Here is a 12,355-nt window from a genome sequence, read left to right as displayed (position 1 = left end):
AAGAATACATTTGTGTTGTTTTAAGCCACTCAATTTGTGGTATTTTGTTATAGCAGCAATAAGAAACTAATACAGATTTTGGTACCTGGAAGCGGGATGCTGATGTAACAAATATCTAAAAATGAGAAACTAGACAGTATGCAGAGGCTAGAATTCAAGGAGTACACTGGAAAAATTTTTATCATTTGATACTTTTAAATCATTGTCAATTATGTCATTCTATTTGTCTTATTATTCTATGTAAACATAATTTTAATGATAGAAAAAAACATTTTCTCTCTCCTAACAAACTGGTATTTAAAATTTTTTATATATTAAAAACAACTTAATCTATTCTGTTTTTATGATGTGTGCCACAAAGCTCATAGTTAAATTTTTGTTCAGTTACAGTAACCATCTTATCCTTGATTTTTATAAAAAAAACTATGTTCTCTTTCCATTAGAGGGCTCTTCTTTTATCCTTAATTTAATGGCCCTATTATACTTGATCATTTATATGTAAATCACAGAAAATCTTTTCTGGAAGTAGGAAGGCGGGGAAAGAGAGGAAAACTAACAGATTCAGCACCTACACTTTGTTCTAGAAACAAAATGATTAAAAATGTCTTTGCAGAACAGCTATTATTCCTCAGTCTATAAATGAGAAAGCTTCCACAAAGGCTCAGTACCTTACCCATGACTGCCCACTCAACAGTCTGCACTAGGACTGCCTGTGTTCCAACGGGAGTCCTTAATGAAGTCAGACAAATCATTCATGTTGCTAAATATGAAACACAGTTTAGCTGGTAATCAAGGAAAATTCTTTTTCCCCCTCCTCTGCGCAGAATTGGTCAGTAACAGTCATTTGGAGAATTCCTGACTCCTACTAATTATCGTGCCTTTAAAATTTTTCAATTTAAAATAAAAGATGCCCAGACTTCTGTGAAATGACACAGAAGGTCAATTCCACATCTGTAGAAAAGTATTCAGTTTCTGGTCAGCCCCCAACTCTCTTCTCTGTGAGCTGCCACTGACTTACTGAGCCCTCCACAAGCCAGACCCCTAGCCACAGCTGACAGAACTAATAACTCAACACCTAAGAGCTGATACATCTAAGGTAGCCAATTGGCTAATCTCTGCTGGGAATTAAAAACTCAGGATTAGCAATGCCATTTTGCAACTCCTAAGTTTATGGCTTGGTCTAATGGGATGTGATCCTGGAAGCAGTATAGAGGTTACAGTATCCCACATACAGGAAGCAGGAAAGAAAGCCAGTGGTCAGAGAGGTGAAAATAAAACAGATGCACAGTTAGAATGCACTTGTAATTCTTTGGTTAGTATTTGGCTATTTCCTTGCTATTCAAAATGTCCCAGGACGGGCCAGGCACAGTTCATGCTTGCAATCCCAGCACTTTGGGAGGCCAAGGAAGGCAGCTCATTTGAGCCCAGGAGCTCAAGACTAGCCCAGGCAACATGGTGAAACCCTGTCTCTACAAAAAATACAAAAATTAGCCAGGTGATATGGTTAGGTTTTATGTCCCCAGCCAAATATCATCTTGAATTATAATCCCCATGTGTCAAGGGAGAGGCCAGATGGAGGTAATTGGATCATGGGGGCTGTTTCCCCCATACTGTTCTCTTGATAGTGAGTTCTCACGAGATCTGATGGTCTTGTAAGTGTTTGGTAGTTCCTCCTGTGTTCACTCTCCTTCCTGCCACCTTGTGAAGAAGGTACCTGCTTGCCCTTTGCCGTCCACCATAATTGTAACTTTCCCGAGGCCTCCCCAGACAGGCTGAACTGTGAGTCAATTAAACGTCTTTCCTTTATAAATTACCCAGTCTCAGCCAGTTCTTTATAACACTGTGAAAATGGACTAATACACCAGGCATGGTGGGGCATGCCTATAGTCTCAGCTACTCTGGAGGCTGAAGTGGGAGGATCTCTTGACCCCAGGAGGTCAAGTCTGTAGTGAGCTGTGATCACAACACTGCACTGTAGCCTGGGCGACAGTCTCAAAAATAAACAAACAATAAAAAAGTCCCAGTACCAGAATCAGCAGCATCACCTAGGAAGTTTGCAGGAAAACAGCCTCTCAGGTCCCACAACTATAACAAAATTTGCATTTTAGCAAGAACCTCAGGTGATTCTTACTAACATTGAAGTTTGAGGAGCACTAGTCTTTTCTATTAGATTATAAAAATAGGTATCAAGCTAGAAAAACTGAATATCCACATGTAAAATAATGAAAATGGCCAGGCACATAGGGAGGCAGAGGCGGTAGGCTTGCTTGAGCCCAGGAGTTTGAGATCAGCCTGGGCAACATAGCAATAGCTTGCTCTAAAGTAAAAGAGGAGAAAAAGAAGTTTGAAGAATGAAATTGGACTCCATCCTCACACCACACACAAACATTACCTCAAAATAAATCACAGACCTCAATGTAAGAGCTAAATCTATAAAACTCTTTGAAGAAAATATAGAAGTGTTTGTGATCTTAAGTTAGGCAGATTTACTAGTTATTCACTTAAAACAAAAAAGACAAAAAATAGATATATTAGAGATTATCAAAATTTAAAACTCTTGTGTTTCAAAGGACACAGTCCAGATAGTAAAAAGGGAACCCAAGGAATGAGAAAAAATACTTTCAAATCATATGTATAAGGGACTTGCATCTAGAACATATAAAGAACTCTTATAATTCAATAATAAGACAGAAAACCGAATTTAAAAATTACCAAAAGCTATAAAGATTTGTATCTCCACAGAAGATATATAAATATCTAATACGTATATGAAGAATGTTCTGTATCATCAGTCATTAGAGAAAGAGAAATTAAAACTCCAATGATATTTTATTTCATACTTACTAGGATGGCCATAATGAAAAAGACCAGTAACAAGTATTGGTAAGGATGTGGAGGAACTGGTATCCTCAGACACTATTAGTTGGAGTGAAAAATGATGCAGCTGTTTTGGTAAATCTGGTTCCTCAATACTTTAAACACAAACCACAAATATATCCACACAAAAACTTGCAAGAGAATGTTCATAGCAGTATTATTTATAATAACCAGGAGGTAGAAACAACCTAAATGTCTGTTGGCTGATGAAAGGATAAATAAAATGTGTTGTATCCATACAATGGTATATTATTCTGCAAAAAAAGAAGGAGTACTTCGGATTAACGTTGGATTACAGTGTGCTAAGTGAAGTAGGCCAGTCATGAAATACCACATATTACATGACTCATTTCATATGAAATATCCACAACAGGCAGATCCATACCAACAGAAAGCAGACGAGTGGTTGCTAGTGGCAGGAGAAAGGAGGATAGGGATTGACTGTTAATGGAGTAAAGAAAATGTTCTAAAAGTGTAGTGATGCTTGCACAACTCTATGGTTATTAATAGAAATCATAAAATTATACAATTTAAATGGGTCAACTGCATGGTTTGTGAATTATATATTATTATTAATTTTTAAGTCAAGTCTGTATTATACATAGTTCCAGTGCGTGGATTAGACACACGGTCGAAAATAAACACCTGTTGAATAAATAGACACATGACCAACTGACTGACTGAATTAATTAATTAAATCAAGAGAGCAAGTAACCTCAGAGACTACATTGAGAGTTCTACCTGAGTTCCTGACAGCTTGCCTATTCTACCTTCTCTCCTTTGTGAATCCTGCCTGCATTTGCAAACGTTGTATTCTACAAAATAACCTTATAACTATCATAATGATAAATTTTCATTAAGCAATTTTGAATTGGTTATGCATACATGCTACCAAAAACTACTTAATCCAGACAAATACCACTCCCTTAATGAACAATATTTGCAGAACAGTGATTCTGTATTTCACAAAGGAGTATTATCTGTCACAAACACCTTCATCTGTCTTCATACATTATTAACTACAAAGTGAACTATTGTCATTCATTCATGAAAGAGCTACCAGTGGTTTCTATGAGGGCACAATAATTATTTGTTGCTTAACTGTCAGACAAGAGTTCTTGGGCTTATACTGATAGGAACTATTTTCACCTCAACTAGTATCTCCTATGAAGGACTTTATTATAAAATAAGTAAAATGGTTATGTAGAAAGTACCCAATGGTTTATTAATTATTCAACCATGATTAAATAACATTTTTGACAACAGTTAAATGTAGTGTCAAATAAAGTTGTTCAAAGTTATTAAGCTAACTGAAAAAACTTATTTGTATCGTGAGAAAAAAACAAGTTTTTCCAATAGAAAAATAAGCAAATAATAATAGAAACTATTGTCTATAATTTTCCTTGGTGCTTTGAATACTTGAGAAATTTAAATACAATGAATTACTTTGCAAAAATAAATGTAAGATATTAAATATATTATTCTATATTAAAAATTACTCATGTCTCTCTTGAAACTCAAACACACTTTAATATTGACCCAAAAAATCCAATTACAGGTATTTTATCAGGGAACTAGGGGTAATTAACAGCTCTGAAGTCAAAACACAATATTTATTAATGCCAAAATATATCCTAAAAATGCCTGAGCTTTTCAAGTCAGATTCATTTGAACACTGTGGACAAACATTCACATACCAAAGAAATTAAATATGCTAAGTGGCAGAGACATTGAAGCTAAGGTGTTTGTTCCAAACTGAGAGAAGAATTCATGGCCTTTAAAGACATTCTTTTATCTATGTTTCCTCGTCACTTACTATTAAAGTTTAACCACTGAACAAAGCAAACAAAAAAGGCAGGTTCTCTTAAAGCAACTATCAAAGTTTACAGAAATTAGGAGACTAAAACACTGCCCACATTTAAATTCAAGTGCTACGACATTGGAACTGGATCCCTCATATAATCTGTCCTATTTGAGAAAATATAGAGGATTTGTAACAGTGGGAAAGTAGCAAAATAGATGCTGACAAAAGGCTTCTTTCAGTGAGAAAGTGTCTAGCCTAAGAAAAAAAAAAGGAGTCAGACGTCACCAGATATTGTAAATTTGCTGTAAGAAAGCTTCCTTACAATGCCTCCTTTAGAAAGGTGAACAAAGAGGGTGAATCTATTATGAAAGGTAGGAGAAACTGAAGCCAAGTACGAAAGCCCTAAAGAACTTATTACAATTAGGCGACCTGTTTAATAACTTGAAAGATGTTGGAGAGAAGAGATGAGTGAAAAAAGATATATTTTCAGAAAAAGAAAAAAGATAAGTGCTTCATTCCAAATAGTACCAACTTCCTAATTTCTAGCCCAGCCATTCGAATTCACATGGAACTATTTCACTTGCAAATATAACCATTTCTTCATGTAGATAATGATACTATGCTAAAAATCCTAAAATATTTTAGTGTTAATAGCTTTTATCATTATTATAAATTCTTTTCTTCCTCTCATCAAATCATACATTTATCTCAGGCTTATAGGTATGGAATCTTCAATATATATTCTCATCTGAATATAGGTTTGTCTTACAATCTAAGAAATGTTAGGGATTGTAATAACATGCTCTTTATGCAAACACAAAGTCAAATATATAGTCTAATATATATAGGCAAGAATAAATAATTAAATCCTAATAATACATTCTTAGTAGTAAAGTACTAATAATATCTTAAACTAGTATAGTATTTTATATCATCTTACTAAATCCAGAACACCAAAATAGGAAAATTCAGACATAAGCTTTTTCTATAAAGTGAAAAATACTAAAGTTAACAGAAATAACTACTTTTTTAAACCTAAGAGTCTTAATGCAATAAAGTATTAAAAATGTACTCTGGGCCAGGCGCAGTGGCTCAGGCCTGTAATCCCAGCACTTTGGGAGGCCGAGATGGGTGGATCACGAGGTCAGGAGATCGAAACCATCCTGGCTAACACAGTGAAACCCCATATCTACTAAAAAAATACAAAACATTAGCTGGGTGTGATGGCAGGCACCTATAGTCCCAGCTACTCGGAAGGCTAGGAGAATGGTATGAACCCGGGAGACAGAGTTTGCAGTGAGCCAAGATCACACCACTGCATTCCAGCCTGGGCGACAGAGTGAGACCACGCCTCAACAACAACAACAACAAAAGATGAACTCTGCCTGCAGTGTTTTTGCTACTTATAAAATAGGTTGCATTTGTCAAACAGTAAATAAAATGGAGATTCTTTGGGAAAGAGGTAATAAAAGGGCTGTATTTGGTAACTATTGTTAGTTTGGCTTTCCTTTCAATGATATCATAATGACCACCACTTAAAATTCATGTCTTTAAAAAAAAGGAAAACCAAGTTCTAGTGAGATTGTTATACAACAGAAATATTTAATGTTATATTAGCATGAAAATTTCAGGAAGCATTTTATACAAAACAGAAAATATCCTGTAGACACGACTAATACCATTTAAAAAGGACTTTTTTTTTTTCTTTTTTTGGATAATGGATAGCATACATGGCTGTCCATGACTCAGGTCTGTGATATCTCCAAAATTCCTGCCTCCACAACTCCAATATTATTTCTCCCATTTATGATGAAACATGGTGGAAATGGTAAATGTTCTTGCTGTGTTACACCCACTTTGGCAATTTAATGTTCATTGGCTATCATGTTTTTTGCCCTCTATATCAAAACAAGACCAGACATGGCATACCCATCAGAGGTAATTAGTAGCAAATATTCCTCAAGCATTTAGTTTTTCTACCTGCTAAGGCTAAGGCGGAGTGAGGGCCACATGGCCAGAAATTTTTTCTGTGTTGAGGTGCTGACTGACTAATTAATGAGCTCTTTTGAGACATCATTAACATTTGCTTGCTTTTATGTTTTAGTTTTTGGGTTTTTTTTACCAGTATGTGGCCTATTAAGATAATACAACTCATTAGACAGGTTCCTTAGGCACATCAAACCAAGTCACTTCATCATGATTGAATCCAGAACCTTACTAGCAATTCCCAGCCTAACTTTCAAGTTTTCTGCCTCAAATCACTAATCAGTACTGATACTCTTAGGTTTCCTACCTAATATATTACCTCCAAATTAGATAGAATTGGGATAACTAGCACCTGACTACTGAATCAGTGCATTATTTACTTATTTTTAAATTATTGATGCAAAGGCAATAGAAAAGCTGATTTATGGTCATATTAAATATGAATATTTTTTCATTGCCAGTTGATTCAAAATAAACTTCAGTTCGATAAATCTGAAAGTAATCATAATAATCAGAATATTGCCCAACTTAGGTTTTTATCTTTTACCACATTCTTTTCTGGGCAGGCCACCATTTGATAATGTAGACTAAACGGTGAAATATTATATATCACTGATAAAGAATAAACTAGAGCTACACATATCAAATGAATTTCACAAGTACAATGAACAGAGCAAAAGTGTGTTTCAGAACACATTTTATCACACCATTTATGCAAAGTTAAAAACTGTAAAACAATACTATATATTGCTTGGGGATAGACACCTATATTAAAAAAAAGAAATAACAAATGCATAGTATGATTGTCACTATATTCAGAATGGTAAGTATATCTGGAAGACGGGAGAGGTGATCAGGGAAGGGAGCGAACAGACAAAGAGGAGGGTATTTCACTGCTTTGGCAATGTTTTATTACTTAAGCTAGATGGTGAGCACACATGTGCTTAGGTATTCCTTAAATATTGTATAATAAATAATTTATTCATTTATATGTTTTTAACTTATAAAGAACAAAAACTTATTTCTTAAAATTCTGGAGGCTAGGAAGTGCAAGATCAACGCGCTGGCATTTTGATGTCAAGCAAAGGCCTTCTTTCTCCGTCTTCCGGAGGGAAGGAAGGCTGAGTTCTCACATGGTGGAAGGTGGAAGAGCAAGACAGCTGAACATTGAGTGAAACCTCTTTAATAAGGGCCTTAATCACATTCACACAGGAGGAGCCTTCATGGCCTAATCATTGTTTAAAGACTCTACCTCTCAATACAATCACATTGGAAACACCTGAATGTGTGGAGGAGGCATTCAAGCCATAGTAAAACCTCGGAGATATATGTGATTTCTGACACTAGTAGGTAACTCTTTATCAGAGATGTGAATGTTAAATCAATAATTAATACTGTACCTAAAGTAAATAACTTATTTTACTCTGTAATTTCCTAAAAGATAGTTTGGCATCATTTCCTCGGCCCATGAGCTTTGTTATTCAAATAATAGTTTTGATTTTTTTCATGCATCCACTTAGAATATTATGAATATGAGGTTATCTTGTGCTATCTATGTGGAGATTGAAGTATTAAAACAAACATAACCACATCATAATAGCTTGGTGTAGGCTCTGTGTGGTCAAATGCATAATAAATTATTTAAAACTTAATTCAGTGTTTTGAGGTAGTATCCTTGAAATTAAACATGCTAATTATTACAAATCAATTCATGTTAATCTTCATTGCTAAAACGTTTTTCCATTAATGAGATACATAAACATTTGTAAACTAAGTTAAATCACACAAGTTTAAAACTAGGATTATTTTTCTAACCATGTATACTAAAGGACATTTTCCAAGAGAAGCTTTTTTTAAAAACAACAATGCTCCAATTATTTTATTCTTTATCTTACTTGCACTTCAGAGAGATTTTCTCCATGATTTGCAACTTTGGTTGTTCTCTACAGAATAATCCTCCATCAATTACACAAAGAACATAAGGGTTTAGAAATATATACATATATGGATATATGTATATAGTACATATATATCTTCATGTGAAAAGACTTTCTACTTTAAAAATATTATAAGGAATGTTACTTTACAGAGTGATACATTATTAGACTGTAAGTTTTGAAAAATCAGATCCAAAGGAAAAGAAACAACGTGAAAAGGAGATAATAAAATTATATATATTCTAGTTCTTGAAGAATTTAGACAAAGTTGGATCATTATTTAAGTGGTATATCACTTAAAGCAGCATCCAAAACTTTTAATGGTTTCATTCTGATATGGTAACTAAGTATCATTTCCTGTATTTTAGGCAGAAACTATAGGCTAGAAACAAAAAATCTGTGGTTTATGCAGTATAAAGGAATTTAAAAAGTTATAAAGGGGCAAATTAAATTTTGTATGGCGCCTATTTTGTTAGCTATTTTTGTTACTATTTAACTGAAAAAATTCAATAGCAAATTTTTTAAAGTAAAAAGGAAATCACTAAAAAGTTAGATTTCCTTTCTTACTGGTTTATATCTATTATATCTACATCTGTAGATATATCCACATATAATTTCCCAAAAGACGTGTAGTTCATATGTTATTTTCACAATGTTGAAGCAGGATCCACCAAACCAGCATTTAACCTTTTTACATGAAATCAGAAAAAATCTTATAGTGGATACCTACTTTATGCTAGGTATGCCAAAACAATTGCCCTCAGGGGTAACCTAAAGACAACATGTGTATTAAAATCCATGAATTAGGTAAATCCAACGGATTATGCAGACCATAAATAATACGGTGTTCAAGTTTCTTATTTTATTAAACATATAATGTTAAAATTAAAAACAAATACGTAAGTTTTTAACCTTTTAAATTTAGAATATTGACTATCTTCTATGTTCAACTTGACAGTAGGAATTTCACATTTTTATATTAAAATGGCTTACAGGAATCAAGCAAATAACACTAATGAGTCAAATAGGCAACACTAATATGACATGATGGGGAGTAGGGTAAAGTGAAAACCATTTCTCATCTTCATTGGGGTTATAAGAAAAAAATTGTGAAAGTCCTTGAAATAGGCAGAAAGTTAACTGGATGTGCTCGCTACAGCAACTTTCTGATATGTCCGCCTTTCACTGTCTTGAGTTATTTTACCTCTCTGTAAATTGTAGAAAACTGATTATAATAATTATAATGATTATTGTCCATAGATATATAAATTAATTGTGCCTCCTGGAGATGCAACTGATTACTGTCTTGTGGATACTAAGCATTTTTTTTTTTTGCATCTATTTGTACATTCATTTTACAATTCCTAACTGACTGTATCTGTGTGTTTTGTATTTTTTAAAATTCTCTTGTTAACAGTTGTAACATCTTACTGGTTTCCTCATTAACTGTTGAGCTAAATAAAATTTTTAATCGTTTTATTTTACATTTATGACAGTCATAGTTTCACCTTTTTAAAAATGAATTTTTAATGGAATCTATATCAATTGACAGATAAATCACATTAGGCAAGCGTTACACAAAAACTTTGTAGAATTTTATTAAAATTTTACAGATGTGAGATACTTATACTTTGCCAAATAATCTATAAATATTTTATTTTGCATCCTTTCTCTGCCTTTAAGTTCAAGTTTGAATGATAAAATAATAAAGTATGTTCTCTAATCAGTCACAAAAAAACTAGATGAAACAATGCATGTTAATTTAGTAATCAATCTCAGAATTCAAAAGCTTGTTTATAAAAGGAGATTGGCCAAAATAATCTCAAATATATTTTCCAATATAGATACTCTGGGATTCTGTGATATTATTCCTGGCACTGTTTGTGAAAGAGAGGAAGATGACAGACAGTCTACGTCCTTTCTTCTCTAGAATGAGATTCTGTCAAGGCTAATAGTCCCCATTATCACAATAAGCAATAAACTTTGCTTCACTTCAACAGCAGGCTATTTTGGTATCATTTCCCAGAAGCCGTAATTCAACACCTTTCGAAGTATAAAGTTTCCAAAGTTCTATACCTTAGTATTCATCAAATTCCTATTTGTAGGATAATCAAAAATAGCTTCATAAAAAATTTTAGTTAGCTGGGCATGGTGGCTCATGCCTGTAATCCCAGCACTTTGGGAGGCTGAGGCGGGCGGATCACGAGGTCAGGAGATCGAGACCATCCTGGCTAACACGGTGAAACACCTTCTCTACTAAAAATACAAAAATAAATTAGCCGGACATGGTGGCAGGCACCTGTAGTCCCAGCTACTCGGGAGGCTGAGGCAGGAGAATGGTGTGAACCTGAGAGGCGGAGCTTGCAGTGAGCCAAGATTGTGCCACTGCACTCCAACCTGGGCAACAGGGCAAGACTCTGTCTCCAAAAAAAAAAAAATTTAGTTGATCCCAGACATTTTTATATATCTCTGTATTTTGTGTATGGTTATTTTCTGAGATGACCAATACATCTACTTCTAGATAACAATTTCTGACTGTCATTTAATTACCTACATGTTCATATTACTAGTTTACCACCAAAATTCCAAATCTAGTTTCTCCCAAGATTACATATCTCGCATCATTTAGATCACTAGCAGAAAAGTGTAACATATCCTTATTTTATAAACAAACAAACAAAAAACAAAGAACAAAAGAAACACTTCTAAGATATGTACAAATTCTAAGAATTATCATTTGAAAAGCATTTAGTTTCCAAGGAATGGTATCAGATTAAATTGAATTAAATACACACATTAGTTACAAATAATGAAAGATGTCTGTTACATTTTATTTTATATTATTACAAGTGTTGGTATAAGATTTTAAAATAAATTTTGTATGCTAAAGTACACAAAGTCATTATTTTTAAAGGATTTTTTCTAAAAACCTTCATTTTTATTTACTTAACTCACGTATAAGCAGGCAAAAAGAATGTAAGTTGGTTTGAAAGTTTCTACTAGAGAAACATAGCAAAAATTATTTATAGTTAGGCTTGTTACTTCCTTGCCACTGGCAATATTTACAAGCCTCACTGCATAGATCTGTGCAATATGTGTTCACATGTGATTATTTAAATTTAAGTTAAACTAAATCAATTATACTTCTCAGTAGCAATGGCCATATTTCAAATGCTTTATAGCTCCACATAGCTAGTGATTACCGTATAGGACAATATAGATACAGAAAAGTTTCAACATCACAAAAATTTGTATTGGATAGAGCTATATTAGATCACACTAAATTATCAATATTCAACTTTAACAAGATTGACAAAAGCCAGTATTTTTATTATAAATATCTTTTTATCCAATACTACTTCATTTATACAAAAAGAAAGAGAGGTTTGCATAGGGTTTTATTAAAAGATATGAATACACGCCAAAAATTTTATTTCTTCTTATTCACTGAGGAAACTGGCACATGTTGTAATAGGATTCATAGGATTATTTTCTATAGGTATTTTATTTGTGGTTATTATGGGGATTAAATAAAGTTATAGGAGTCTATTTTAAACTGATAACTTCAATCACATAAAAGATCTCTACTCCTTTATATCTCTCCCATACACACATTTTATGTTACTGATGCTGCAAATGACATCTTTTTATATCATGTATCTATTATTACGGATCTATAGGTTTTTAAAATGGTTTTGTACTTTAAATTATATACCAGAATTAAAAGTAATTTACATATTAACATTACAAT

The 12,355-nt window shown here is 33.3% G+C and overlaps 1 protein-coding gene across 1 annotated transcript in view; it reads right to left on the bottom strand.

Moving 5' to 3' along the window:
* Positions 1-12,355, bottom strand: part of IL1RAPL1 (interleukin 1 receptor accessory protein like 1) — a 1,385,688-nt gene that overhangs the window by 1,056,220 nt on the left and 317,113 nt on the right. The gene's annotated exons all lie outside the window — the stretch shown is intronic.

The sequence above is a fragment of the Macaca thibetana genome, chromosome X (genome assembly GCF_024542745.1).
Source record: "Macaca thibetana thibetana isolate TM-01 chromosome X, ASM2454274v1, whole genome shotgun sequence".
In the NCBI taxonomy this organism is placed as follows: domain Eukaryota; kingdom Metazoa; phylum Chordata; class Mammalia; order Primates; family Cercopithecidae; genus Macaca; species Macaca thibetana.
The sequence above is the reverse complement of the archived record's forward strand: the minus strand, read 5'-3'. Positions and strand labels throughout refer to the sequence as shown.